At 44.1% G+C, this 7,087-nt stretch overlaps 1 protein-coding gene across 4 annotated transcripts in view; it reads left to right on the top strand.

The window, feature by feature from the left end:
- Tom1l2 (target of myb1 like 2 membrane trafficking protein) overlaps positions 1–7,087 on the top strand; it is a 126,567-nt gene that overhangs the window by 47,947 nt on the left and 71,533 nt on the right. The window lies entirely within an intron of this gene.

The raw sequence follows: 7,087 nt of genomic DNA, 5'->3' as shown, positions 1-7,087 counted from the left end.
CTTAAGTCCCTTTTTTTTTTTGGCAGTAAGATACATCCATGTACCATCACAGAGAGAGGCAGGAAGGGTAGGCCCAGGGCAGTGAGGCAGCAACACTTGCCTCAGAACATTTTCCTGGCACATTGAGACACTCCTTGCAAGAGAATATTGAGAAGGGTGTGTTATCTTGGACAAGTGATAGAATCAATTGGTGCAGTCCCCCATGAGCCTTTGAGTATTGTCGGAAGGATGTGGTTGGTATATGTTGGCAAGGAGGGGGTGCTCTGCCCTTTTGATCACTCTTGCCAGTCTTTGATTTGATGGTTCCTAGCACCACCTCAACCAATTTGGGGTGGGAATTGTTAGAAAAATTAGCTAAATAAAGTTTATGTGTTCGAGGGTCTGGTGCATTGAGAGTAACTCAGCAGAGTGACTACCTGATGGGTAGCATGTGACATCCTTGTCTGCTAGGGCCTTGAGAAGAACAGCATGGGCTCAGATCAGAGCATCCAAGTGAGACCCGCCTTCCTGCCTTCCCAGCATAGAGGCATGGAGTCTGGGCAGCTCTCTGTGCTGGGGGCTCTTCACAAATGCACAGAACTAAGCTGTCCCTAGAGAGCTGCTGCACATCAGGGTAAAAGCTTTACGTTAGGCCTGGCCGCAGTCTTGCAAAGTTTGTGAGCATCCATATTGTGTTTAACATTCATGTCAGGAGCTACAGTGATTTAGTCTGAGTGAAGAACCTGTTGAGAAGATGTGTAGAATTGTGTGTGAGAGCTTTTCTGGAAAAGTCTACCAGATTCTCAAATATTTTATTTAAGAAGAGTTAAACAAATTGCTAGTCTGCATACTGGGCGCTGTCTATGGGGATCCAAGGAGCTCTGGCCCTGGCCAGAGTGGCCAAAGAGTTGTAGCTCTCCAAGGGGAAGCCAGAGCAAGGCAGGCTGCTGGACCTCTTCCATGGCTGCCGCTGCAGAGTTGATGGCAGTCAGACATCAGGGATGCAGCGGGCAGCTAGAGGCAAAGGTTAAGTGACTGCCATAGGCTCCAGCACTCTGCTGGTTGGGTCAGGTCAAGATCCAGATGAAAGCTTCAGGAGAGAATCCTCTTCCCCGGAGTGTTACAGATCGATAAGACAAGGCACTCTCAGACAACCTTTGGTGAAATAACTCGTGCACCTTATTCCTTGAGGATAGGGCCTTAGAAACATGTTGGGGTGGGGTGGGATCTAAAGTCAGATGCTTTCTATTTATTGGCTTGGTCTGAGATGTTAGGGCTGTGTCATCTGCATGTGGAAGGACTTCGGTTGTCCCTGCGAGACTGATTGTTTACAGTCCTCTCAATGAGGTGTCATGGTCACATGTTCCAGAACAGGAACCTGGTTGGGAGTAGATTTAATGCTTGCCATTCTCAATTATGAAAATTGCTGGGATTCTTGAATCTGCTTGACCTTACCACATTTTCTGTCTAGTGGCATGGTCCACTGCCCCACGCACTGCTGCTCTGAACAATGATTATCTGAATTTCTTTCTGGCATTCTAAAATATCTATCAGCCCTCTTCCCAAGCCTGTTACCCAAAGCACCTGTGAACAGAAGGGATGGGGAGGCATTTGGATAGCTACGAACAGGTGATACACCACTGGAAGGCCCTAGACTGTCCCTGCTGTTGCCCACAGGAGCCCCTGAAACTCCAGTGAGATCTGACACCCTCCCTGCACAGAGCTAAGAGTAACCACAGTCCTGGCTGCCCTTCTGCCCTTCATTTTCACCACAGTGTCCGTTGAGGAAAGGCTTGTTCCCCAGCTGTACTTGGGGAGCAAGTATTAGGAGCCATAGCAGTGAGACTCATTTGCTTGCAAAACAAATGAGGTTTTTCTGCATTGGCCCAGCTAGGGTCTGGACAGGAAGTCTGCCTGGCTTTGTGTTGCCTTCCTGGCTTCAGAAGCCTGCTGTGCAGGCAGCACTTTGTGAATCAGCACTGGAAGCATTGTTCTCTGGTTACCACCAAGGAATGCTTCTCCTGAATGGTTCCTGTGGGTGTGAGTAGCTCTGAAGGAAGAATTCCCTGAGACATTTCAGACAGTAGCTATTTGTGTTCTACTCTTTTGGTCAGACATCACTGAATGCCTGCTGTGTGCAGGTAGAATCCACTGTCTATCAGGGAAGTCAGGTCTATGGGAAGACATTATTTAAGCCGTAGAGAGTAAGCAAGCCCATCATAGGGATCCCAGAGGAGCACAATTAATTCGGCAAGTGCACATGCCGGGATGGCCTCTCTCACTAATAGGAGGCCAGTGAGCTGAGTGTTAAGGGGAGGATGTGGCTTCTGCAGTCTCTTGTGAGCCTTTCCATTATGGAAGCGTGCATTTTTACCTTGTTATTAGTATGCACATAATATTTCCTGCTGCTTCCTTTCTGCTTAGCATTCCACTGCTGATTTCCACTTAGCAACTAGGCCAAAGTATTTATCATTTTTAAAAGCTACATAGCATTTTTGCCTTGTTGATGTACCCTGATGGCATAGCCATCCTCTCATTTGTTAGGAAAAGCAGTTTTTCTCAATGATGCATGCTTGCAGTTGGCGCTTCCTCTTCCCACTTCCTTCCTTTTTTCCTGAGAAACCTTTGGCTAGGCTAAAGTTATGAATGGACTTATGCTTTTTCCTTGTTTTTTTTTTTTCTTTTTATTATGGAAAATTCCAAATACACACAGAAAGGAAATGATGATTATAATGATCCCCGTGTATTAATCATTGAGCCTCGATAATAATCAGTTCATGGTTATTATCACACCAAAAATAAATTAGTCGTGACTCTTCATTTTCTATGGTATTAAAAATGGAGCCAGGGTCCTCATCCCCACTAAGCTGTATCTCCAGTCTATTATAATCAATTCCTAAGTGGGAATACCTGGTCATCCAAACGAAAGCTGACGGTTTCCCAGTGCTTCTTTGGTCACTCTCATGAAGCCAAATTGCTTTTTGTTCCAATGTATTCTCCAGGGAACTTTTGCTTGACTTGTCAGTTAGTGATTGGGAATGTTTTTATCTAGAAAGGATCTGTCTGCCTACAGGGCCTGGCCTCCAAAGGAGTGGAAGGAGAGAGGAGGAGAATGGGGAGGAGGAGGAGGAGGAGGAGGAAGAGAAGGAGGAGGAAGAAGAGGAGGAGAAGGAGAAGGAAGAGGAGGAGAAGGAAGAGGAGGAGAAGGAGGAGGAAGAAGAGGAGGAGAGTTTTCCATGGGAAACTTGGCTGTATCACCCTTTTCACATACATGAACTGACAGTGTGTAGGGATGACACGGTGTCAGGCTCTTCCCATGAGCCTATTCTGTTAAAGCAAACAGTGTCATGTCATTTCCAGCACTGAGAAAAGCTACATGGCATTAAATTTCTTTTTTCTATAGTAAAAACTGCAGAAGGCTTGGAAAATGCCTACTCCCTACTGTATTTGGTCATTCTGTTTGCATGTTTCACTGGCAAGCTTTGTTCTGTATTGTTCAAGGTGACCCAGTTAGAACTGCTGTTTAAAGTCATGTTGGTCTCAGTAAGTTACACAACCTGTGTGGAATTAAGTCTACTAGCTCTGCATATTGTACAAGGAAGTGCATGGAGTCTCTTAATATTTTAAGGTGGTCGGTTACATTATAATCTCTCCTATGTGTTCTATGTTGCTATTTCTGATTTTTTTTTTTTTTTTTTAGTGATGATGGATAGGAACACTTCCTAAACGATTCACAACCCTGTTGTATTTGCCATCTCAGAATCTCAGTTTGGGCATCTTGGATTAACCAGTAATTAGCCTGGGTCCTAGGTGGCCTCCTCTGGGACTAGGAGTATTAGCAGGGAGGTTGGTCAGGGTGATGTGCCTTTGATAGACTGGGGTTGGCAGCTGTCCTTAGAGTCAATACATTCAGTAAGATTGCTTGTGCTCAGGCCAACCCAGAACCTGTTCCTTGCTGTTTCTTTCTTCTTCTTTTCAAGGACTTTATAGTCTTTCAATGCAAAAACAAAAACAAAAACAAACAAGCAAACAAAAAACCCAGTTCAGCTTCTAGGAATATCACAAATGTAAGAAAGTACTGCTACCACCATTCTAAGTAACTGGTATAAATTAGGTTTTTGTTCCTTCATCTGCCTTGCTATTTCTGATAGAAAAATTAAATGACTGTTTTTTCACATGTGGCCCTAGGTCACTACCAAATATGTAAATTGTGCACCTCTCACTCCCCCAATAGTACTAGCTAGACGTTTCCCATATACTTCTTTTTAAAACTTAGTGTAGACTGTGCTTCTTTTCATTATTACATAATTTTCCTCTCTGGTTTTTTGGGTTTTTTTGTTTGTTTGTTTTTTGAGAAAAGGTTTCTCTGTGTAGCCCTGGTTGTCCTGGACTCACTCTGTAGACCAGGCTGGCCTCGAACTCAGAAATCCGACTGCCTCTGCCTCCCAAGTGCTGGGATTAAAGGTGTGCGCCATCACTGCCCAGCTTCTCTCTGGTTTTTATAGCTACTTGTAATGACTATATAATGTCCAACTGAGGGCCCATACATAATTTATGTGACCATCAGTTTTCTGTCGAAGAAGTTTTAAAAATATATTTATTATTGTATGCATATGTGTGTGTACTTGAGTGTATGTATATGAACTACATGAGTGCAGTGCCCACAAAGGCCAGAAGAGGGTTGGATTCCCTGGACCTAGAGTTGCACATTGTTGTGAGCCACCCAATATGGGTGCTGGGAACCAAAACAAGGTCCTCTGAGGAATTTTGAGAATTTTAAATAATAATACTTTAATTGTGTTCCTGGTAGTTTTTGCCTTCTTTTCAATAGCTTTATATTAAAATACAATTCTTATTTACTTACTTAAAGTATACGGTGAGTTTCTGTGTACCCTGAGTTGTGCGGTCATTACTGTAGTCAGTGAGAACATTTCCATCATTCCACAGCCATTAGCACCCACTCCCCACTCTTCCCAACTCACAGTCCTAGGCAGCTGGTGATTGTTCTCTCCTCGTGATTCTGAAATTAAACTGAAGCTGGGTGTAGTGACACATGCCTTCAATCCTAACACACAGGAGGATAAAAGTGCTTGTGGGGGACAGAAGAGGAACTGAAGCTAAAGCCCCTGGAACTAAGCTATAAGTGGTGGTGAATCCTCTGCTGTGGGTACTGGGAACTGAATCCGAGTGCTCTGCCAGAGCAAAAATGATCTTAACTGCTGAACAATCTCTCAACCCCAATTAGCCATTTTTGTGGTGTTAAGCAAATTTATATTCTTGTGCAACCACTACTACCATACGACTTCATAACTCCTCCATCATTTTGGATTTACTGTCTCCACCCATTTCAGGGCCCTGGTGACCAGCATTCCCTGTTCCTCTGTGTCTGGCAACCCTACCTACTCCTCATAATTGCATTTGCACAATATCTGTCTCTTTGTTACTCCTTCACTGAGGGCCCATACATAATTATGTATCACTTAGCACAATGTCTGCAAGGTTCCGAATGTTGTAGCATAAATCAAAATGCTCTTCCTTTTGGGGGCAGAGTCTCACCATGTAGCCCAGGATTGTCTGAAGCTCTTAGTCTTTCTGTGCCAACCTCTGAGTGCAGGGATTACAGGTGCACCACCACATCTGGCTTCCATGTCTTCTTAGTGCTAAATGATGTTCTTCTGCACGTATGTACCATATTTGCCTCTGTTGTGCCCGTGTTATGACCATCTGGATTTATACTTTCTGGCAGTTGTGACTAATGTGACTGTCTTAGTTATACTTACTGTTGCAGTGATGAAACACCATGGCCAAAAGCTAGAACTCATTTAGAACTTATGCTTCCACATCAGTGTTCATAATCAAAGGAAGTCAGGGCAGGAATTTGAGCAGGGCAGGAACCTAGAAGCAGGAGCTGATGTAGAAGTCATGGAAAGGTGCTGCTTACTGGCTTGCTCCCCATGGCTTCCTCAGCCTGCTTTCTATGGAACCCAGGATTACCTGCCCAGGGATGGCCCCACCCACAGAGGGCTTTACCCTCCCCCATCAATCACTAATTAAGAAAATGACCTACAACAGTATCATATGGAAGTATTCTCTCAGTTGAGTTTCCTTCTCTCAGATGATTCTAGCCTGTGTTAAGATGACATAAAATTAGCCACCCCAGACACTGATGAGCACGTTTGTGTATAGAAAATGTCTTCATTTCCCTTGGGGCACTATTATGAATAGGATTGCAGAATTGTGTGTTGCTTTTTTCTTTCCTGTATTTGTTTCTGTTTTGAGTCTTAAAGGGACTGTTAGGTCAAAGAATAAGAGCCTGTTAAGGCCTCAGAAATATTTTTATGTATTAATTAAAAGCCTCTCCTCCTTTCCTGGGCTGTCCTGTTGCCCAGATTATTTTCCAGAGTTATGAAATGCATATTACCTTGACAGAACATGGCGTGCTTCACTAGGACCTTCCCAGAAGTGGTCAGCATTCTGTCCAAGATGCATGTTTAATTTCACTGTTTTGACTTGGATGTCTTTTGTTATTGACATCTTGACCTGTACATGAGGCTTGTGAATGAATAACATTTGAGCTACTCTCTGAGTCTTTCCCGGGTGGGTTGATTTTGATGATGCCATGGGTGCCTTTGAGTATTGCAGATGCTGTGGTAGTATCAAGGAGTTTTCTGCATCCAGTTCTGAAGAACAGCCCTTTGTAGGAGTTAGTTAAGCTCTCTGCCACAAGTGGGCGCAGCAGGCATGAGCCCTGGTAACTTCTGGAAGGCTTCTGGCTTGGAATTTCATAATGGTTCTTTGAGGCAGAAAGTAAATCTTCTTTTTTAGTTTTGTTCATGGTGATGCTTGTGGTCCCTGGCTCCCTCATAGAGTTGGTTGGTCCCTGCAGAACACAGTTAAGGCTTCTTTGTCTGCTCCCTAGGTGAGAGTCTAGGCAGCTACCGTGCTTTTTCACTGGAGGCTGCACTGAAAGCCTTGGAGACATCAAGGCCTTTTTCTCTTGAATTCATCTTTCCTCAAATCCAGTCCCTGAATACACATAATGTGTGGTTCATAGGAGTTCAGTTTCTGGGCACTTGTCTAAGACACTCAATGCCTTGGCTTTAATCCT

Source organism: Mastomys coucha, unplaced genomic scaffold (assembly GCF_008632895.1).
Source record: "Mastomys coucha isolate ucsf_1 unplaced genomic scaffold, UCSF_Mcou_1 pScaffold5, whole genome shotgun sequence".
Taxonomy (NCBI): Eukaryota; Metazoa; Chordata; class Mammalia; order Rodentia; family Muridae; genus Mastomys; species Mastomys coucha.
Note: the sequence above shows the minus strand (reverse complement) of the source record. Positions and strands in the feature narration are given on the sequence as shown.